Below are 24,168 nucleotides of genomic sequence, written 5' to 3'. Positions count from 1 at the left end.
AATTTAAACAAAAATTATGATAAATTTAAACAAAAATTATGATAAATTTAAACAAAAATTATGATAAATTTAAACAAAAATTATGATAAATTTAAACAAAAATTATGATAAATTTAAACAAAAATTATGATAAATTTAAACAAAAATTATGATAAATTTAAACAAAAATTATGATAAATTTAAACAAAAATTATGATAAATTTAAACAAAAATTATAATAAATTTAAACAAAAATTATGATAAATTTAAACAAAAATTATGATAAATTTAAACAAAAATTACGATAAATTTAAACAAAAATTATGATAATTTTAAACAAAAAATTATGATAATTTTAAACAAAAAATTATGACGCAGTGTTTCAGAATTATGTTCACAATTATCTCATGAGAATTATGCATATTGTTAATATTGTTAATATAAGGTATAAAAAATTTACGTTTTTATAATTAAGAAATTTATCAATTTAATAATTATTTATTACTGCAATAATCTTGTTCATATAATTAACAGAAACTTAATTAACATCAAAGGTTTTTTTTTTACAACAATGTATGTTTTTTTACAATTTAAAAAAGAATTATGAGAAACTAGTCATGAAATGTTTTTAATGATTAAAAAGAGTGCTACAAATATATTAGTATAATTAAAAAAAATTATAACAAATAACCACTCAAAACTTTTTGTATTTTTAAGAAATATTGACTTTCGCTGATCGGAGACAAACAAACAACCTATGGATATAAATGTTTCTTTTTTTTTTTTTCTTTTTTTTAATATAATTANTTTTTTTTTTTTTTTTGCTTTTATGTTTAAAAAAATTCCTTTCCTTGTAATAATAATTTAAGTGCTAACTTCTCTTTCCTTATAAAATAAAAAGAATAACAAATTTTAATATTACTTTTATTTCTCAATATGAATATTTTTTAAGTCGGTACAATTGTTAAAAAAATATTTTAATATTGTGATCGTCAGATGTAAAAATTCTTCCGTCGAGCCGGAGTCGAACCAGCGACCTATGGATGTCTATGATTTTTCCTCTACAGTCCACCGCTCTGCCAACTGAGCTATCGACGGCTGGATTGTAAAGAAACTTGTAGTAAGTAAATAAATTCAAATTATTCGTTTAACAGGGTCAAAAAAGATAAGTGTGACAAGCGAAAGAGAATATTTGCATTTCGAATCTTTTTTCAAAGATTCATATCTTTTGACTCTTTCATTAGAGAGATGTAGCACCAATGAAGAACAGCGGTGCCTGGGAACAAGCTGCTTGATTAAATGCCATTTTTACAGAGATAATCATTAAAACTAAAAAAAATGTCTTATTTTTAATATATTGTTCGAGTCTTCTTTATGATTTGAAAACATTAATTGAAAGAATAAAAGCGTCCGTCGAGCCGGAGTCGAACCAGCGACCTATGGATGTCTATGATTTTTCCTCTACAGTCCACCGCTCTACCAACTGAGCTATCGACGGCTGGTTTGCTTAGAAACATGTAGTAAGAAAATAAATTAAATTATTCGTTTAACAGGGTCAAAGAAGATAAGTGTGACAAGCGAAAGAAAATATTTGTATTTCGAATCTTTTTTCAAAGATTCATATCTTTTGACTCCTTCATTAGAGAGATGTAGCACCAGTGAAGAACAGCGGTGACTGGGAACAAGCTGCTTGATTAAGTGCCCTTTTTACAGAGAAAATCATTAAAAATATAAAAAAATTTCTTGTTTTTAATTATATTGTTCTAGTCTTCTTCATGATATGAAGACATTAATTTTTTAAAAAAATGCGTCCGTAGAGCCGGAGTCCTATCCGGAGTCCGGAGCCAGTGACCTATGGATGTCAATGATATTTCCTTTGCTGTCCACTTCTCTGCCAACTGAATTATCGGCGGCTATTGCGCATTGCTAAAGTAAACAATAAAAATTAAAATCAAATTATTTTTATGGGGCCAGGGAGATGAAAGGATGAGCATTCTTAAAAATTCAGATGCATTCCTAAGAAATATTCGGACAGATTTAGACAGCTCCGCTTATTGTTAGTCCATGGGTTAATTCACAATTTGATTTTGAGTTGAGTTTTTATTTTTCCATTCGTTTGCCATTCTCAGAAAAATATTGATCATGAATGAGATTTTACTCCATATTTTACGCAATTATTCGTTGAACGATAGGAATAATTTTTGTAAATGCATTTTAAATGAAAGATTATTTGTTTTAAAATTTGTTCATGATTAAAATCAATAAAACAATGCTTGGAAAAAAATCGAACGTTTTATTGAAAAGCGAAAAAAAAAATGATTAAGAAAAGTCTAATTTTTGGCTTTTGTAGAAAGAATAAATGAGAAGAATAATGAATGAAAAAAATTATATTAAAAATATTAAATCTGAAAGGAACAGAAAATTTGTGTTTGAAAATTAAGAAATATTTACGATGAGAAGAGCTTTACCTTTAACTTAAATAAACAATCAGCAATTGTAATTTTTCAACAAAAAAAGAAAAATAAAAAAAAAATAAAGAAAAATTTCGATTAAAAATTGATGCAACAGACCGTATAAAAATGACCTTTAATGCGAAAAATGCAAAATAAAGAAATAAATGAAATAAAAGCAATTGCTAGTAAACGCCTTTAAAGTTTTTCTTAAATGTGCAAAGACTGCGCCCTTGAAACACAAACAAAAGCCTTTCTTCCTTACAAAACCATCAATCAGAATGAAGCAAACATAGTTTTAGATTTATTGTTAAAATATGAAGAATAAAAATCAAAATAAATTGAAGGATAATTGTAAATTTTGATAAAATGAACAGCAGAATCATTTTTAAAATAACTGACACTTAAGCACTAAATTTAAAAATAAATTTTATAAGCATGTGTACAATAGAACAAATATAATAACAAAAATGCAAATTATTATAATTTTTTTTTTATGTAATATAATCCAGACTCGTTGTGATCTGCAGAAGACAGTTGTTTTTTTTATAAAAAGAGCTTCCGTCGAGCCGGAGTCGAACCAGCGACCTATGGATGTCAATGATTTTTCCTCTACAGTCCACCGCTCTGCCAACTGAGCTATCGACGGTTGGTAACTTCAGAAACTGATAAGAAGTAAGTAAGATGAAGTTATTCGTTTAAGTGGGTCAAAGATAAGAAAGGGAATGTACTTGCTGCAAGGAGAAAAAAGTCAATTTAATTTTCAAAAAAAAAAAATTGTGAAAGGAAAATTTTAACAAAAAATTTAAATGCCTTTTCATATTAAGTTAGTTGAAATTTTTAAGTAGTCAGGTAAAAAGCGTTAAATTCGTTTTATGGAGGTAAACAATTTATTTTCACTAAGCATACTGTTAATGTTTTTCTTCTTTAAATTCAAAGAATCTTTACATTTGAAAAATCTAAAATTTCATTCTTCAATTTATTTGTTACTTCATAAAATATTTTGCTAGGGCTAAATATTTGCAATTAAAAAATAATTTATTTTAGAAATAGTCATAGGTTTAAATTTTTAGTGCTTTAAGTCGTTGATCAGCCTACTTGTTGCTCACATCTGATCCTTTTTGGTTCCTCAATAAAATTTTAATAATATAAGCGAACACATTATCTTTCGATAAAGTTGATAAAGTGAGGGTTGAATTTAACTATAATCGTAGAAGTAGATAATAGAAAAAGCTCATGATTATTTTCAAGATTTTGATGTTTTTTTAATGTTGGAATCTGTTGTGTCCAGAATGTAGAAAGGGTTGTGTACAACGGGTTGTTTCCTGAATGTAGAAAAGCATTCTGGACACTACCCGTTGAGAGCCAAAGGGATCATTGAGGTATTGAAGTTGCCTGATTAGTTTTAAAACTACATATTATTTTATAATAAGTCTGACAATTTTTAAATTCCTTGCAAAGGGCACATTTTACCTAATTTGAAAATATGCCGAAGTTTAGTCCGGAGTGAAGTTAATGGATCTCATGATATTTATTCTTACTTTTAGGATTTTTCGCCTCATCCAGTCATGAGGCTAAGATTTCCTGTGAATAGATTTTATGTAGACAAATTAAGTTTTTAAATTTTTTTCCGGAGGTAAGACATAGATTCGCCTTACCTTTCGGTTGTTTTGTCATTTTTGGTCACATCTATTGAATAAGTATCAGAAACGCATAATGAGAAAAAAAATCGCATATAGAAATGTTTTTTTTTCACGAATAATTCCAAGTAAAAAAAAAAAAAGATAAATTGCGATTATTTTTATAATTTAAATAAATTATTGCTTTAAATAAATAAATTTGTTTAAATATAAAAAATTAACGGAATAATAAAGTTTATGTTTTTTTTATGCATTTCTATCGATATATTTTAGATATTGTGATCGCAATATGATCATTACAGATATGATCACTAGTTTAGATCGTTCCTTTATTAGAGAGATGCAGCACCAATGAAGTACAGCGGTGCCTGGGAACAAGCTGCTTGATTAAATGCCTTTTTTACAGAGAGAATCGTTAAAATTAAAGGTTTCTTTTTATTTTTAACTATATTATTCTAGTCTTTTTTATGATTTGAAGACACCAATTAAAAAAAAGCGTCCGTCGAGCCGGAGTCGAACCAGCGACCTATGGATGTCTATGATTTTTCCTCTACAGTCCACCGCTCTGCCAACTGAGCTATCGACGGCTATTCGTGTTTAGAAACTGATAGAAAATAAACAATACCATTTTACTCGTTTAAATAGGTCAAAAATGAAAGATGAAGATCGAGTTCTGACACTTGAGCTCCTTTGTTTACAGTTCACACCTTAAATAAATAAACTAATACGTTTTTTTTAAACGATTTTTTTCTTTATTTAACAACAAATCGTCAAGGTATATTATAATGTAAAACATTTGCTTTAAATAAAGCAAATTAAATGAATACATAATGTCAACGCTCAATAACTATGAATTGAATAAATAAATGCATTTTAGAGCGTTCCAAAATGTAACATTTTAAGTTTATGTAACATTTTAAGGCAAAAAAAAATATCAATACGAATATATCAATTTTAACTAGATCATTTTTTTTAATTAAAATCTTCATAGAATTCACTTCAAAGTTACATGATTAAATCACGCTCAATAACTATGAATTGAATAAATAAATGCATTTTAGAGAGTTCCAAAATGTAACATTTTAAGTTTATGTAACATTTTAAGGCAAAAAAATATCAATACGAATATATCAATTAATATCAATTTTAACTAGTACATTTTTTTAAAATTAAAATCTACATAGAATTCACTTCAAAGTTACATGATTAAATCACACACAAAGTGCGTCGTAATAAACCTGAAAATTATCAGGCAGGTTAGAAAATAATGAAGACTTATTTAATTTACGCTTTTCGCAATATAAATGACGGCGATGTTCGTGAAGAGCCAATGAGGTCGTTCAATTCAACGTGATGATCCCGATTCAAATCCCCGCGATGGTTCTTCTATACAAAATCCGCTCCTCGATCACACAAGTTTTCGTGGTTTTCCTCTCCATGTAATGCAAATGCGGGTAAGTTCCATCAAAATGTCCTCCACGAATGCAAATTTCTCTCAATGCTTGATCCAGGAGTCCTCTTGTTTTCTGGATTGGGTTCAAAATTACAAGGCTACGGGATTGAACATTGGTAGTCGCATACTCAAAAATTAGGTTGGATGCTCAGCAACTATAAAATTAGTTTACGACACAACATAAAAATAATCTGTCAAATACGCTTTATGCATGAAACATATAAAATAAGAAATTGTGGTATGAATGAATTGATAATAATTGTAAATATCTGATTAGTACAATTCATCAACAAAAAATTTTCTCAAGCGTAAGATTGCCCATTTTTCAATTAAGTGGATATCAGTTTTCGATTAATTTATTTTGCGTGCTTTGTTAGCCGCATTTTAATCCCAAACAAGCTGATATCCAATGATCTGAAACAGGATTAGGCTTTCAGATGATATCGGGAATCGAACCTTGGTCTTTCACAATGGCAACCTAAGTGGTTTCACGGCGTTGTAAATTAATTTTCTAAAATGAGTTAACTTCCAAATTATAAAACTAAAAAAATTATAAGACATAGAAAGACATATTTTTTTTTAAATGCCTATCCGACACTATTAAATAGCATCAATATCATTATTTTTTTTAAAAATTTACTAAAAAACTGCTATTTCTCCCAATGCAATGGTTTTTATTTGAATATAAATTAAACATAATAAAAACAATGAATCTCTGAAAAAAGTACCCAGAAAACAAGCTAAGAAAAGAAACACCTGGAAAAAAAAGCCATGAAGAAAAAAAAAATCGACGGAAAAAATGCACCAGAAAAATAGTCTACTTTGTATCCCAAAACAAAAGAGAATCATTAAGTTTTGATGTGAAGAATTTTAAAAAAATATACGTCAAGTGACATATGAAATTAATGACCGATTAATGGTCATGACATGACCTTATGTTCGATATGCGTGTATATTTTTGGATTTTTGATCTAAAGTAAGTAAAGGGATATGTGTGAACAAGAAATGAAAATTATCATTTAAACTATTGTTGCTTTTAAAGCGTATTCGCAATGGAAATGACTATAACTAAAAAGTACAGTTTGAAGTTAGTTATCTTGGTATTTTTTAATCAATGTTAAGATCCAATATGTGATAGTTTATTAACGAAAAGTAAGTTAGTTTTAAACAAGTAAACTTAATTCTCTCTAAGCGAAAGAAAATTAACTGTTTTGAAGACAAGTGTATTTCAAATATATTTTTTTGAAAAAATTTATTTTTATATTATTTAAATTAAATTTGATTTATTATTTCGTAAACTATTCTTTGCAAATTAATATTAAATGTCAGCTGAGAAGCAATAACATTTCTGAAGTACTCATTTCATAAATACATTAAAAGAGAGCAAATTCCACAGGTAATTATCATTTGGAATTATTATTATTATGAAAATGTATTAAAGCATTAGTTACAAATTTTTCTTCTGATGTTTTTATTTCCGGTACTCTTCTTTCCGAGTGCTCTTTTTTTTCGATTTTCTTTTATCCGGGCGCTCTTTTTCCTGTGCTCTTTTTTCCAGTCTCCTTACGTTTTTTTTATCCGGTTCCTATTTTTCCTGTTTTTTTCCAGGCTTCTTATGGTTTTCTTTTATCCGGGTCCTTTTTTTTCCTGTGCTCTTTTTCCCAGGCTTCTTCCGGTGCTTTTTTTTTTTCCTGCCAACCAAAAATAATACGAAAGTGTGCAACTTACTGAAAAGGCGCTGTAAAATGTCGCACTAGCGGGGTTCTATCATCCTACGTTTAAAATTAATAGCACCCCTGAGGCATTATTTTCATTCCAGTAATTCTTATTCCAGAACATTTAAGTGGGTGAACACCAACCTTTGATAACTACCGGCAGCCATTTTTAACAGTCAGAATCTTTTTTCTATTTTCTTTAAGTTTTACACGCCGACGAACGATTTAGACTACCCAGAACACCTAGCAGCAAAAGAGAATAAAATCAGGGTCCTTCATCCAATTATATATAAATATATCCTTCAAGTTAGGTTTATATGGGGTTGTCCTTGACCAGAGCTTTAAGTTGATCTGGTTGATGTTCTTTGGATCAACAAGCGATAAATGGACCACATCATGTAATGGGCTTCGAGAACCTCTTGATGCAAAAGGCTGAACTAGATCTAGAAGGAGGAAACATGATTTGATAAATTATGAGTTAGCTATGATTAGCGAGGATCATAAAGTGAAAGGGCCTCTTAAATCTTGTTTAAGGCTGTGAAGTATTTTATGCTTCTAGCTTATCATATTGAAAATTGATCCTTCACTTTAGCTTTGAATGATAGTGCTTGCCGACAAAAAACTTCTTTCAAAATTTTCCAATTCCTAATTAAAATTCTTTGTTTCTAAATTAATTAATTGGTATTTAGTAAAATTGCTTATGATATAATTTAGTTAAGCATGGGTATTTGAAAGGGGGGGTCAAAATGTGCACTTGACTTCTTGAAAATCCAATAAATTTAAAATTATGTATCTTATTTTAATGTTATTAATTTTCTATTTCAAATAATTATTGATAATTCCTGGTAAGTCGTGGAGGATAGAACGCTCACCACTCAACGAAGTGGGATTCAGATTCAAATCCCAACGATGGTTGAATGATTTGAATTCTGCTCTCGGCCCGCACCCAAGTACAGTGCTTGTAAAATATTTTTAGTGGTAGACGCATCGTCTTAGAATCCCCTTACCGTTGAATATAACAGTAAGCTGTTTTCGTGGTTTTCCTCACTCTGTAACATAAATACTATTTAGTTCCAATAAAAAGTCCTCCACGAAGGCTCGTTTGTTCCAATGTTTGATCCATGAGTTTCCTTGTCTTCTGGTTTGGGTTTGAAATTGTAAGTCTAAGGTGTAACCGTATGGGCCGGCTGTTCAATTCTGTTACAAATTGTATTAAATCTACTCCGATTCACAAACTGTGTGCAAAAGTTGTGTTTTTAAATTTAATGCTATAAATACCAACATTTTTTTAAGAATATATTATTGGAAAGGAAATTATTTAATAAATATGTTAAAAAGTTAAAAAAACACTAGAACTGGCTGTTTTGTCTTTTGTACATATACAATGTTTAAATTAAAAAACATAAACCAAGCATTTACATTTTGTTATGTTTCAAAATTTAAATGCTGTAAGAATTGTAAATTTTTTATCAAAAACACATTGGCTCTATAACTTTAATTAAAATTATGGAATTAGATTGCAAAGATTTCTGATGCGCTCATGTAAAATAAGCAGAAGGAAATTAAAAACTCGATGTAGAATTAATCAAAGAATTTTTTTTTTAATCGTTCTATACTATTTTATACTCTATAAAAACCCTAATTGATAAAAAAAGGTTAATAATAAGTGATAGATTATAAGGATCTTCAGTTAAATGTGGATTAAACTATTCTAAGGTGTCCTAATAGCTTTGTGACTTGCTTAAAGACAGAATAGAAACTTTAAAATTAATATTTAAATTAAAATTTTTAAAATTTACATTATTCAATTCATTTAAAAATGTATAAAAAAATTTCAATTAAAATAAGAAATTTTAATAAAATGTTTTGTGCATAATTTTCGTCTATCCCATATTTGCTAATTTTATTACCATATGTTAGAATAAGCCTAATTTTTAGTGATGTCCATTGATAGTCTCTCTCTGTATTAGATTATGGTCGCAGATAAATTCAAATTTATCTGCTACTCTTCTGCAGACTCTATGAATTCTACTACCGGGATGACAATATTTATAAAATTACATATTACTTAATGATTTTTCAATGAAAAAAATATCACTGTATTTTTTTTTAAAAGGTTTTCCTTAATCAATCGATTTCATTGCCTAATTCGTCATAAGAATATAAAAATTGACAACCGTAAACAATGAATGTCAAAGACAGTAGGAAAAAAAAAAAAAAAACTTCGAATCTTTTTGTTATTACTTAGCAGACCAAGCTTATTTATTACTACATATATAAATATGCAGCTCTCCCTTTGACACAGTTGAGTTTTGAAAATAGACAAATAATTTATATTTGATAAATTCGCAATAATAAATTTTGGCATCCATCTACTTTCATTTCTACTTCTAGAAAATTCGTGGGATAGGTTTGTGGAAATACTATAATGATATGCTACTTTTTTATATTGTGCAGAGGAGCATTTTTTTTAAAGAGAATTCGTGTACAAAAGGACACGATTTCCAATAAAATTTTTGTGTGTACTGTGCTGTTTAATGAAAATTTTGGAAACTTGTGAAGTAATTATTTTGAAGCAATACTAAAAAAAAAATTATGTAAAATTGTCATCTTTGGAAAAAGTTTGGTTAATTAATATATTTCCCCGAACTTTTTAACTCTCCTCATTGGAGCTAATAATCGGTCTGTTTTTCAAACTGCATCAATCTTATAATGCGCTTTTAAGAAGACACTACTCAAATTAAACAATACTCAAAATGTGTATTTAAGAAAATGAGCACAGCAAAAAATTAGTATTTTCATTGTTCAACCCAAATTTAACAACAAAACTGGGATGTCCATTTATGTTATGTCCATTTACTTAAGCAAGAATATTGAGCAATGTCTATTGAAATAAATACTCATTTTGAGCTGGCTGCGTCCATATACTTAAACACAGATAATGAGCTATGTCCATTTTCTTGGCATTTTGAGCTATATCCATTTTTAATGCATATTAAGCTTTGTCCATTTTTTTAAACACGTATTTTGGCTATATCTGTTTTCTTAAACACGCATATTGATCTATGTCCATTTTCATAAACACGCATTTCAAGCGATGTTCATATTCATAAACACGCATTTTGAACTGCGTCCATTTTCTTGAACAAACATTTCGAAAGATGTCCATTTTCGTAAAAATGCATTTTGAGCTGTGTCCAGAATAAAAAGCAAACCGATGTAATAGTATTAAAATAAAATTATCATATTATTGTTTAAATTAACTTAGAAAACATATTATTTTTTTGGCTTAATTCAGCTACTTTATTAAAGAAAATGGAAAAAGTGTTTACGATTGTAAAATAGAAGAAATCTTTTTGAAATACGTGTCTTTATAACAATCACATATTTACGAGTTTACTTTAAGGTAAATAAATGGAAAGTAAACATGAATTGTTTCTTTATTTTTTTTCTTCTCTTAGACATCAATTTTAAAATTGTTCTTCTTTGGATAAAAGCATCTTAGATAAAAGATTTATAGCTAAATCCTCCGCGGTCTCATATATTTTTTTCGTCCTCTGTTTTCTTTGAAGGGTGCGGGGAGAAAGGGAAATAGAGATTTTGTAAAAGGAAGATTTGTAGTCTATTTATTTTATCTCTGGATAATAGCTTAGATCATTAAAGTCTTTAGAAAAGAAAATAAGATAAGCAGCCAGACAATTTATTAGTTGGAGTGGGAGATAGTATACTTGCGAGTAAAATAATAATGTATAGTCTTTTCAACGAAATGACTGTTTTTAGAAAATATATATTATATAATTGCTTGTTATTTTCTCATTTCATACCCTTATAATTTGAGAGTAAAAAAAATAATGATTTTGTGTCTGTAATAGTCAGTTGGAACGATTCAATTTTATATAGGATGTTCCATGTTCCGTATCGATTGATATTTATTTTTAGAACCTTTGTAAAGAGGAAATGAAAATGGTAGGTACATTAGAGGTTACACTATATATGTAATTCAATATATGCGTAGCACAATATATCCTGTATATGTAAGAGGGAAAAAAAAGCGTTATCTATATCTAAGGAATGTCTACTAAAGAGGAAAGCGGTAATAAAACATCAATACCTATTTCATGAACTGAGAGAACAGCGAGAAGTCGAAAGGCTATTATTAAAAACACCTCCAAGTTTCCCCAGGCAATCATACTGGTTTTGATATTTTTATATCCCGCCTTCCTCGCTTTTGATTCGACAGATTTTGATAGCATACTTTGTATTTTCCTCGCATAAATATCAATATTGTGGTGGGCATCGTCATTGTGTCAGAGCTATTAATTGTTGATTATGTTGGTTGATAATAATTATAAGAATAAATTATAAAACTAAATTGTTTTCCAATTTAGATATAAGTCATAGTAGAAAATTAATTGAGCAATTTCTTTCTATCTAGTACCAACCAGACTCTTTCTCCAACTTTCAGCATCCGTTTTTCTAAACACACACTTGATTTTTTAAAAGCCTATCTCATACCAGCTTGAATCAATTATAGTTTAATCCTTTCGCTAGCCAATACAAACTGTATCGCATCCTTACAAATAAGTTACATGCAATATGTTAACTTTTTTTTTTTACTTAGATTATATACTAAGGACGTTTAATTACGGAACATCGCCTAAAAATAGTAATATAAGTAAAAAAAAAGCTTTTTTTAAAAATCGAAATTTTGCATTTATTTCGATTATTATTATTATTATTATTTTCGATTTATTCCTTGAAGGTGAGATTATTTCTCCGGAATATATTTTAGTTCTACTAGATTTTTTTTTAAAAACTTAAATTTTAAAAAAAGCGGATATATATGTAATACAGCGACAAGCATAGAGGTTGGTGATTGATATATATCTTTCCAACGCAAAGTGGTTGAAAGTAAAAGTGAATATTGAGTATACTGGCTTTTGGAATGTCAATCGAAGCACACAAAGAATTTAACTATTTTCTATATACATATAGGACAACTGATACAGGAGAAAATGGTTAACAGCAAATAAAAAATAAATAAACAAATAAAGAAAAATCGTTTTTTGGATGAATATTATATTAGTGAAAATAGTGAGGAATTCTCCTGGAATTAATTTCAAATGGCTAATGGACCGAGAGAACATGTAATTTTGTTTAATACCATTGTTGCAATTTGGTGTTCATTGACGAAATACATCTTTAAATTTAAAAATAGGTAGAATTAGTCAAACCATCCACGTTTTCCCTGTAATATTTGCATATAATGTTAGTTTCGAAAAATTTCCAATGCACCTCTTCTTCCTTACTTAGCAAACATCTTAACTGCACTTAGAAAGAAGGTACAAAATAAATTTATAAAAAATAAAAAAAAATTCAACTTGCCCTATTACAGTTGAAATTATATTACACTTACAGATGCGTCTTTATGAGAAGAGTTATTCAGGCAACGAATACCAGCGTTTTGTTCTCGCCTCAATTTTCACATTCCTCTTCTTTCATAAATACTTAAATGGTACATAAATAAATTAAAAAGCCAACAGGCAACTAAGCAATTTGGTTGGAGGTCAAGCTGGTTGTTTTTCGAAAAACACACCAGGCCCCCTCAGGCATAAATAGTTGATCCATTGTAAGAGCGTGTTTGTAAACTGAATAATTAATATGTTAAGGGAAACGGATACCTTTATTATTCAGTGTCAGAAAAAACCGAAATTCAAAACGTTGTCATTTGTCTTGGATTCGAGAAAAGTGAGCAAATAAATGATATGAGACGAGACACGCCAAAAAAATATTTTATTCACCTATCAAAATATCATTTTAGTTCACATCACATTTACGCATTAGGTAACAATTAAACAAGCTCGTAATTAAGGAAGAAGAAAAATTTACCTGGATGGTTTCTTACAGATAGTTCGAGCCGTTCATTTTTAAAACCAATAAAATCCAAATTCCTTTTAATGTATTATGTAAATTGTTTTTAGCTTCTTTATCGGTTTTCATTAAAAATCATCTTATAACGTTTAGCGATGCCTTTTTTTTAAATTTTTTTAAAAATTTTATTAGATCAAGTCTTTTAATTAAAAAAAAGGAATTAAAAAAATAAAAGGATTAAAACTGAAAAATTTAAAATAACTAAAAAAGTTTCACTTAATTATCTTTCAAATGTCTCTCAGAAAAACCGTTCGCAAAAAAGCTAATAATAGTTTTAGATATTTTAAGTTTTAAAAAATATTGAATCAAAATTAACTATGAATTACAATTATATTTTGGACCCGAAACATTGCAACCCTAAACTATTATCAATATTTAGTTTTCATTAGAAAACTTAATGATGAAATCTATTGTCAAGCAATATGAACCTAAGTTTTCTTTTTAATTATTATTATTTGTATAGTCTCCGTCACAGAGCTCTAAACCTTTAACTAAAGCGTTTATAGAAACTTTTGAGTCTTTAATGTTCGTTACTAGAGGAGAAAAAAATTATTGCAGGACAACTTCCCCACAGCGTGATTTTAAACCCTGTCAAACCCTGGTGGCTTAGACAGAGCTTTCACCTCCCACTGAGTTGAACCTGAATCGAATCCTAGCGATGGCTGGTCGATATGAATTCCTCACCCGGCTCGCACCGACCACAGTGCTGAAGTAAAATATCCTCAGTGGTACGCGGATCATGGGTTAGAATCCCCTTGCTGTCAGGCTAATCGTGGGAGGTATTTATAGTTTTCCTCACCATGTAGCACAAATGCTGGTTAATTTAATCAAAAAGTCCTCCACGAAGGCATACTTCTCACAATACTTGATCTAGGAGTTCCCTTGTCGTCTGGATTGTGTTCAAAATTACAAGACTACGAAGTTGAGCATTGGTTGTCGCAAACTCAAAATTGGCTGTTCATTTTTTTTTTCGCATTTTGATATTTTGAATTTTTCTTCAGCATTAAAAACTTAATAGGCTTACTTCAGGTTTACCTGAATTTATTTTTTCTATACTTTGAATTTTAAATCGCTTTTATGTCCCGCAGTGGACTGATCGTTAAGACACGGTTCCCAGCAGATCACCGAAGTCAAGCATCACTGACTACGGTCAGTGTGCGGGTGGGTGACCACTTGGATCAGTCTGCGTAGGGACCGAGGGTGTGCGGTATTGGTCGTTAAACTGTGCTACCGTAAAGTGCTCGACTTCACGCGCAGGTCGTCGGGCTACCGAAGTGGGGGTGCCATCCCCTCCGCAGAGGATCAAAATTGTGATGGCATGTCTTCGGATCATCCTCCGGGATGTTTCCCAGACCGTCGCCAATAGCCCAATGTGCAGCTCTAGTGCGACGTAAATTAACAACAACAACAACAACAAATCGCTTTTGTAGGTGAAAAAGAATTTGCCCATGAAGGGTTTCTCCCGCGATATAGCTTAATCTTTAAAATCTGAAATATCGAAATATCTGTTTAAAAAGAAGCAAAACACCTCTTTCACACATTCAAATCAAGCTTCGCCAGGTTGAACATAGATGCGTTTCCGAACTTCTAATCTATAACGGCCATCACACGCTTCGTAAAACTACAATAATAATAACTACCCAACCTATTTGCTAATTACCATGGAACCCATTTATCTTCATCAGCATCAGAATAACCATTTCGGTGCTGCAAAGGCGACATAAAAGCCCGACATTGTATGCGACACATCTGAAAAATAACTGAACTGTATTCGAAAATCTCCAATTACATTAACAAGCCGCGTGAATAGCATCTATCTTTTATTTTCCCCGCTTTCTTTTCTTCTCCTGGAAATTAAGCCTCGTTGAAAATCAATTAACCCCAGTGACTTTGACTTATCTCAATCTGAAGACAAGGAAACAGTGCCCTTCCAGATCTTTCACAATAGTTCTGGGGATGCTGTTGTCCCCGTAATGAGACGGTTTTCTTCCAGGCGAACAACTAATAAGGTAACAGTTTTCTTTTCTCAGCACTTTTTTTTTCTCGTTCACAATGCCATTGTGTCGCATCTTTTTGAGAGGACGCAATCTTAAACTCGTTGCCGATTTCCAGAAGTTGGAGAAGAAAAAAATTGCCGTCATAATGTACTTGAATGGGACGATTGGATTGTAGAATGGAATATAATGGAGTTCAAGTAGAGAGATTGGATTCTTTGTTTTTGTATCGAAATATCAAATTGAAAATGATGTTGAAGAAATGAGATTTTGTGGAATGCCATTTTGTGGGATTAACTCAGTGACTGTTTTAATCTAGCTCGGGTATCTAGCTCCCTTTAAGTTTCGCCATAACGTTTAACATGTCTCTTGAGAATTGCTAACTAAGATTTCAAGTTAACAAATCCCCTCTGCAGAGGATCAAAACTGTGATGGCATGTCTTCGGATCATCCTCCGGGATGTTTCCCAGACCGTCGCCAATAGCCCATTGTGCAGCTCTAGTGTGACGTAAATGAACTACAACAGCAACAACATCAAGTTAACAAAAATTTTAATAAATCTAAGATTGTTTAACTAAATAATTCTAAAGCAATTTGTGCAGAAGCAATTGTATATATATTGTTTGTCTTTAAAAAGAACTCCCCTCACCACGAAGTCCAAGAACGCCTGCTGCTACGGAAGCAAGAGAAAGCACATTTCAAAGAGGAGAGCTTCTTTCTCCCGTGATTCTCTTTCTCTCGCTGACCAAAGCCAAAACCAGTCTTAAATAATGCCCCAACGCCCTACTTGAAATAGTTAAGCCTCGTAACCACTATTCCAGACGAAAGGCTAGGGGAATTATTTTCATAGACAAACTATATATATGTTTCAAGATTACGTGTAAAGGGATCCCCAACAGCTCTGTGTCTACAGCACCTGAATTTCTAAATTGGTTGCTGGTTTTATTCCTTTTTTTTATTTTTTTAAATTCAAAATTCGAAGTGTTTAATAACTTTAGACATGACGATTTTCGCTTTTGAGGCCGCGAACTGTTACTCAAGATGATTCTTAGAGATCTGTAAGTCAAATTTTGTAAAAAAAATCCGGTCTCTTCGAAATGACATGAGTTTATAAACTTTTTTTTTTTAAGTGAAAACAACGATAATTTAATTTCATAACATACACACTTCATAAAATACACGTATAGTCTGTATTATTACTATCTTTTAATTAATTTATTAAAAATTAATATTTTATTATTTATACCAAATTATTAATATACTTATATAAAAATACGTGTCCCTAATATTAATATATGTCCATGATATGATAGATGTACATGCAAAGCTCTTGTAATCATTATTTGCTGAACAATGTATTCAGATGTACACTTTTAAAATGGCTATTTTTTAATACTTAAAATGTTATTCAAAACTGATCTCAAAATAAATTAGATATTTTCTTAGAGTAATGTTTTAATCACTCTAAGAGTAATGTCACTTCACACTAACTTAGAGTAATGTCACTTCACGATCTTTATTCACAGTTATTCTTAAATAGTTGTTATAATTTTGCTTTTTATATTCGTAGTAACTGGTATACACTAGTTAATCATAATCAACTTATCAATTATCCAATAGGGTAAAGTGACCATACATCAAATTGAAAGCTATTACTTTTGTACTGTTATTTTTGCTTATTTTTTTAGGTCTTAGAAGCTATGAACCACAGAGAGGAGAACCACGAAAACCTCCCACGATTAGCCTGACGGCAAGGGGACTCTAACCCATGATCCGTTTACCACTGAGGATATTTTTCGTCTGCACTGTCGTTGGAGTGAGCCGAATGCGGAATTCGTATCGACCAGCCATCGCTGGGATTTGAACTCGGGTCACCTCATTGGTCACTCTGTCCAATGAGCCACCACTGAACTGGTTTTGATTTAGAGAAAACCTTAGGTTCGTGCCTTGAGACTACTGAAAGCTTACAAGTCCATTTAGAGTCATCTGAAAATTAAAGTCATGAAGCAAGCTAAAGGAATTCACGCTTTTTTAAGTATCGAAATAAGAGCTTAAACTGAGCTAAATACCCATTTCTGATTTCGGACTTACCTAGCAGGGCTGTGTCGCCGATCCACCAAACCCTCTGTAGCACGGATATTACAGGTTCGAATCCCACCATGTTTCCAGGATGTATCTTTGTGATGTCCTTCTCTAATTCAGGCTATCTGCTCTTCAACTTGACTAGAGCTTAAAAGCCGTCTTTATAGTAACCATACAAACCTGCATATGCATGAGTTACAATAAATAAATAAATATTTTAATCGTAGTTTCTTGTTTTGCGTATAAACTCTTGTTCAAGGTATTCTTTCGTAATCGCAGACGTTCTTTAGGGATTTAATGACAAGACTTCCTAACTTCCATGGTTCTGTCTCGACCTTTCTAAACCACCACAGCTCCAGCTTTTAATCTTGCAGAAATAGATAACCGGAAACCGATAAAATCGTCATAGTAAACAAACAAAATGCTGATATACGCTTTTATAATGTAAAAAAGATATAAATAAATGGTTGTTACAGCTGCTCGAGTATGTGGACATTATTCTTAAACCCCAAATAGACTTTGTTGTAAAATTTTATCTATATTAAGCAGATAAGAAGCTGTTTGTAGAAAACATCTATCTTAGATTTAACATCCAAGGTATATAGTTCTTTAAGTTTTATTTTATTTGTTTTATTGGTTGGATTAGATATTTTCTCCCTCTATAAGAAATTCGATCGTAAATATGCGGCTCGTTCTTATCTTATTAATTATTTAGATTTATTTTGCATTTAAAATAAAATTATAATTCTACACGAATGTCAAAGGTGATTCAATGTCTGTTTTCACCAAACCATTGCCAAGTTCATGTGAACGGCTTGAGGCAGTATGATGATAAGCCACATTTTCAAATAGTTATGGTGGAAAATAACACGATTTAGTTGTAGGCAATTAGAAGTTTCGATGTATTTTGCTGTTATCTATCCGAAAACTTGTAATGGAAACAGTACTCAGATATAAATCTGAGGCAAAACTGTCAGCGTTAGAATAAGTGCGTATTATAAGTGTGACCTATATTGCCCCAACCTCTTCATGCAGAGGTTTATTAAATATTGTATGAAAGTAAGATTTTTTAATTATACTTTAAAATATAGCTTAATTGTATATCAAATAAATTCAAATCGAATTGTTGACTTATTCACCATACTGGATACTTTTTATACACTAAACTGCAGATGACCCGTGATTTTATTATTATTATTATTTTATTTTCCATATAAAAATTTAGCCTCTATCTTCTTTATCTTACTTTCTTTTTGAGCCTAAATTTAATGTGCGAATTATGTAGCTTTGGCATTCAAAGGTTTAAAAAAAATAATTACTAAATTGTGCAACTCTATTTAAACAAACTTTAATAATGTAATTAATGTATATTAAAATATTTGGAAGATGAAATTAAAAAACGAAGATGGAGCTGGCTCGGACATATCCTTAGAATGCCCAAAGAAAAAATTACATCTGTTGCGCTTACATGGGCCCCTGATGGTAAAAGAACAAGAGGAAGACCCAGACTTACCATCCAGCGCATGTTTTTGGGAGAATTAAAAGAATGTAGAATATCTGACTGTGAGTAAGCAAGATCTATTGCTAGAGACAGAAGGCGTTGGAGGGATATGCTAGAGGCCTTAAGTGCCCAAAGGCACGTGGAGGATATTAAAATATTATTAACAAAAAGCCGTGCTAAATAATTAGTTTTGTTCAATGTAAACGCGATGTTTCAAAGGTTTATTTACATTTCGAATATCATTGAAAAAGAATAATGTAAGGAATGCAGAAAAAAAAAATCCTGTAATAAAAAACAGAAGGAAAAAAAAAGACTTTGGAATCCTCATAACTCAAAAGTCAGGAAATAGACTGATACCGTAGATATAAAATTTTAAAAGACATATTTAGAATTTAGACTTCAATAAAAAAAGAAAGTAAAATTATCGGAAATTATCGCAAAAATTTGGAAGAACATTTGGAATTGAAAATTTCGAAGCTTAATAGGTTGTCATACTTTATAAGTCGCACTAAAAATTACTTGAGCAGAATAAACAAATAAATAAATCGATATCTATACATCTATACAAAATAAAATTAAGAATTTGTGTGTGTATGTATGCCTGCATACCAGATTACAGGTATACCATAGGCACTAAAATAGGACATTCAGAATGAGATGAAATGAGTACATTTTTAAATAAATTACGAAGCCCAATTTTCGATTTTTAAATTAGATTTTTAATTATGAATTTTTTCATGCGCATTTTTGGTTAGCTTTTTCGACATTTTTGAGCTTTAAAGCCTATCGAGTTCAAACGAAAAGTCTCAGGTGGTCACCTCACTCGAATCCTGGAGATACGAATTACGTACAAAGCTCGCACTGACGGCAGTGCTGACGTAAAATATCCTCAGTAGTAGACAGATGATTGGTTAGTCTTCTTGCCGTCAGGCTAATCGTGAGAGGTTTTCCTCTACATGTAACGCAAAAGGGGGGTAGCTCCACCAATACTTGATCCAGGAGTTCCTTTGTCTTCAGGATTGGATTTAGAATTACAAGGCTGCGGAGTTGAACAGTGCTAGCTGTAAACTCAAAATTGGGTCGACTGTTCAACAACGGTTATACAATGGAATATTTCATTCTTATTTAATTCGTGAAGTGCGGTAATTTCAAGATAATCAGAAATTTCAGTTTGTTTTTTTATAAAGAATTTCATTCCATAAGCAGTCTTTATTAAATGCTGTGAAATTTGAATAAAATTTTTCATGGTTACTGTTCAGCTAATTCACTGGTGGTAAAAATAAATTATAAAATAATTGGGAGTTTGTCAAATATGCCAGAGGATGCCTATTCTCTTATTAAAACAAAATAACCCACAAGTAATAACAGCACATAAATTGAGATTTTTTAGTGTTCTTTTATTGTTTTTCCCTTCAGGGAGTTAGCCTTTTATAAGCTAATACGAGGCCCCACGATATCGAGTGATATTTCTTCTTTTCGTAGCATATATTACTTATAAGAGCAGCATTTATTCAGATTTAATATTAAAGTATTTGGATCCTTTAGGCTGAAAATGTGTTTCAGAGTGTCGCAGAGAATTTCCTTATATGCTCCCACTGACAGCCGTGTTTGTTTGATGTTAATATTATAGTAAAGAACATTTATAGACAAATTAAAGTACTTTTAAAACGAAACTCTTACTAACTTCCATTTTATATAAATGCATCAATTCAAATGAAAATGCCGCCGAAGGGCGGGGTTTATGTTTGTGAATAGAAAGAGGAAGCAGCAAAGCAATGAGTCTGAGCAAGAAATTTACCCCATTCCTTTAGTTTATTTCTAAAATACAAGCGCCATAGAATCAGAGCAATGCTGCCAAAGCAGCAGAATCAATTTGGCGAAGCAAAGCGGTGATTTCGTGAAAGCGGACGACACTTTGGAATCGCGAAGCGGTGAGTTCGTGTAGGTGAACCAACTAGTCGCTGCAGACAGCTGGTAAATGAATAAAAAATTTAAAATTCTATTTTGTAACCGTTATTAGAGTATAATTAGTTACTCTGCTAGGTAATTGGAAGTTTTATTTTTTGTTAAAATCCTTCTTTAACTTTTTTTGAACTTGAAAATTTTAATAACTCTTTAAACATCTTAAATGATAAATGCTATGGTTGCATAGTAAAATTAAAGTTATTCGGTGTATAATTTGCACGCATAGATCTTTCCATTATTCGTCAAATTTTATGGCTATTTAAAGTTCAGCTGTTTAGCTTAACCTCTTTTCTTAACATGCCAGTTTTATGTTTGTTGATTTAGGCACCACATTTAAAGTGTCACAACAAAAACTAAAATGGGTCAGCTAGTGGAATACTTGGAGAATGTAAATATAAATAAAAGCACAACACTATGCCAACACTAAACTATTTCTTGCTACTGAAATAGACAGAAAAATATTTTTTATGCCTGCTTTAAAAATAATTAAAACAAGATTTTTTCATTTTATTTATTTTATTTTTATCATTATTATAAATAATATTTTTATTTGCTTATTTTCACGTACAACAGTAACGTACGAGCAATTATAAAATCATAAGGTTGGTTCTCCGCTCTTTGTTATCTCTTATACATTCATACTGTTTGTAGTTTTATATGAGTTATTTAAAATGTTCTCTACGCAAATCAGAATTCTGAGAACTCTGATTATTCTATCTGAGTATCTAATATTAAAATAACTATTAAAAAATATTTCTGATTCTATTTTTTTAAAAATGAACTCCTCATATTTATTAAGTGAAGAAATAAGAGCAAAAACCTAAAGTCGAAAGAAAAAAAATGTTCAAAAGAAATCCTGATAAACATGATTTTTTTTCCAGTAAATAAACGCTCGAAGCTTATCTTCTAATCCAGAATCTAAACTTTAAATAATTAATCATCAATCGTAGATTGAAAGTTGCGGTCAGAGATTGTATATTGCGGTGCTAAATCAGAAAGTTCAATATAAAACCGTTATCCTTGACTTTTGATAATCTCATTTTGTTACCTCCAAAAGCTACTATGCATTATTATTATTCTAAGATATAAAAGAAAACACATAAAAAAACTTATTCTAAAAGCTGGAAGGCATTTCCAAACCGGTTACGACCGGTTGAGTAATGAAGATTCCATTTTTATTTTCATTAATTCATTATTTTCTTATGTTATTATTTTCTCGTCATTATCTCGGGAGGTTTCTTCTGCGAAACTCTGACACTTCAGTCCAGCTTTTGAACGTGATGATTACAGAATACCGCTCGTTTCTGAAATCTTGGAACAAAAAAATAAAAAATTCAAACGATAAACTATCTACAGGTACTTATGGAACAATTGAAATGCGTGCACAAGTATGAGGAAGAGGAACTGACTATTTAGAGTGACTTAGAACGTAATTGAAGTTGAAGTATGTGATATTATACGCTACGGTTCACAAAGAAAGGGAAATGTTTTGTCAGACGATTATATTCAATATCTGATTTAATAAAACTTTAAATAAATTGAAGAGGTAAAGAAACTTCTTGAATTGCGGCCATCTTGAAAATTTAGCTTAAATAAAGTGGTTCGTTTATCAAAACAATCATGCCTACTGAAAAGTTATTAATATGCTCTACAGTTCACGCGTCAGGAGTTTTAAATTTATTCTCTCCAAGCAAAGATTTACAGTATAGATACTAATGTATGCATAATTTAGATATAAATATGTGATACCAGGTTTTTTTTAACACATTTTAAGGAATATTAAAAGTGAATTTGCAAAACTTTTTGCAGTTAGCAAACCATGTGTAGTTAGCTAACTTTTTCAGCTCAGTGTCTTTATGATTTAAAATTGCTAGTTTAATGACATTCTATTTATTGTTAAATAAAACATTTTTTAAGATTCAATAACGTTTTCTCGTAATTAATTTTCATAATATCAATTACTTTCATAATATCAGTTAAGTTTAATTAATTGAATTTGCATACATTCCTTGGTTATTTTCGTACCATATTCTTCGTACCATACCAGCATTGCAACTCTGTGTACAAAATATTTTGATTAAAAAACAGGAAATCAATAATTAAATATACAATTGTAAAATAAATTACCCGTCTTTGCTAACGGTGAATTTTGTTATTAAAAAAATTTAAGCTTCAATCTCAACCTCTACGTGAATTTTCGCAACCATTTTTAAGATCGTAAAAATACCTCCTGTCGCGGTCTTAGCACACCTACAGAGATACTAGAGACTTTAAAAGAAAGCCACCGCGTTACCCTTACTAATTATGTGTAAAAAATCATCAAACTAATCAGAATTTATTGAAGCTATTTATTTAAGTAACTTATCTATTTTTTTTATATGCATGTTTATATTTTACCTTTTTCTTTACGTACATTTTTTACTTGGAGAAATAAAACAACCGATATTCTCGCCAAATAGAAGATTCTGATCTGAAACTTACTATCAAAACTTGTTTCACAATTTAAAAATAAGTTAAATATTTTTTTAAAAAAGTACCACAAACATTTTTTAATTAGGTTTTAACTTCTATTTCTGAATCTAAATAGATACAACAAAACATTAAAGAAGATAAATTTATGGAACAAATTTCAGAATAGCGTGAAAATCAAGAACTAATTTTTACATAATTTCTTATAAAGAAATTGTGTTAAAAATGCTTTTCTGTAGTTCTGTGTTAGTTGACACAAATGGAAAAATTCTCAGAAGCATAAATTTCTATTTAGATGAAACAAAGCTCGTGTTTTTTAGAGTATTAAAATGAAAACTTTTTTAGAAAAAGTGCAGTTTTTTTATATCTCTTTTTCATGTAAATTTGGAGATAGAGAACGTTAAATCAAAAAGAGAAAGAGATAAAACTTCAAAAAGAACTCTATAAGAACTGAAGTGAAGTAAAAAAAATCCCATCTAGATTGCCATTATTATAAGGCAAAAATATGGTAATGGTGGAACTTGGGCGCTCTCTCCCATACGTAATTACCATTTGATACAGAAAATGGGGGAAATGGTGAATTTCAAATGAAACGGGAAATACCATAAAAAAAAGAAGAAAGAAACAAAAAAGAACTGACAAGCTATAAAGTTTCACGTTCTTCTCAGCATCTCTGATGTAACTTTCTTCGAAGACAAGAAGATAGTTCGATTCTTTCTGAATCAGATTTAGTAGTTTTTAAGAAGTTTCTAAGAATCTCTTGAAAAATGATACTGAATTTTTTTCATCGGAAATAGGTGTCTTAAGTATTAAGAGGGAAAATACTCAAGAATTAAGATTCTCAGAAGGAAGTTTTGGGAACAAATGAGATTCGTTTTGTATCATTTAAACTTACATTTTAATCACCATAATTTTTAATCCCTTGACGCAGATGGGACACCGGTGACCTTTCTTTTTATCTTTTTTCTGACGCTCTAATTACAAGCAAA

At 30.4% G+C, this 24,168-nt stretch overlaps 2 long non-coding RNA genes and 4 other non-coding genes across 6 annotated transcripts in view; 1 reads left to right on the top strand and 5 right to left on the bottom strand.

Annotated features, from left to right (window-relative positions):
- Positions 1-988: 988 nt before the first annotated feature.
- TRNAY-GUA (transfer RNA tyrosine (anticodon GUA)) lies at positions 989-1,077 on the bottom strand. Its single transcript is given in 2 exon segments — positions 989-1,024; positions 1,041-1,077. It is a non-coding gene; the product is annotated as a tRNA-Tyr (tRNA).
- Positions 1,078-1,388: 311 nt separating this feature from the next.
- On the bottom strand, positions 1,389-1,477 carry TRNAY-GUA (transfer RNA tyrosine (anticodon GUA)). The gene is given in 2 exon segments: positions 1,389-1,424; positions 1,441-1,477. It is a non-coding gene; the product is annotated as a tRNA-Tyr (tRNA).
- Positions 1,478-2,841: 1,364 nt separating this feature from the next.
- LOC122268774 (uncharacterized) lies at positions 2,842-17,445 on the bottom strand. The gene is made up of 2 exons (XR_006224682.2): positions 17,254-17,445; positions 2,842-3,163 (listed from the first exon to the last, which is right to left on the bottom strand). It is a non-coding gene; the product is annotated as an uncharacterized lncRNA (long non-coding RNA).
- On the bottom strand, positions 2,990-3,078 carry TRNAY-GUA (transfer RNA tyrosine (anticodon GUA)). Its single transcript is given in 2 exon segments — positions 2,990-3,025; positions 3,042-3,078. It is a non-coding gene; the product is annotated as a tRNA-Tyr (tRNA).
- TRNAY-GUA (transfer RNA tyrosine (anticodon GUA)) lies at positions 4,568-4,656 on the bottom strand. The gene is given in 2 exon segments: positions 4,568-4,603; positions 4,620-4,656. It is a non-coding gene; the product is annotated as a tRNA-Tyr (tRNA).
- A 105-nt stretch (positions 17,446-17,550) lies between the features above and the next one.
- LOC139425985 (uncharacterized) overlaps positions 17,551-24,168 on the top strand; it is a 49,096-nt gene continuing 42,478 nt past the window's right edge. The window contains exon 1 of the long non-coding RNA XR_011637198.1: positions 17,551-17,841. This is a non-coding gene — a long non-coding RNA (uncharacterized lncRNA). The remainder of the gene's footprint in view (positions 17,842-24,168) is intronic.

Source organism: Parasteatoda tepidariorum, chromosome 1 (assembly GCF_043381705.1).
Source record: "Parasteatoda tepidariorum isolate YZ-2023 chromosome 1, CAS_Ptep_4.0, whole genome shotgun sequence".
Taxonomy (NCBI): domain Eukaryota; kingdom Metazoa; phylum Arthropoda; class Arachnida; order Araneae; family Theridiidae; genus Parasteatoda; species Parasteatoda tepidariorum.
Note: the sequence above shows the minus strand (reverse complement) of the source record. Positions and strands in the feature narration are given on the sequence as shown.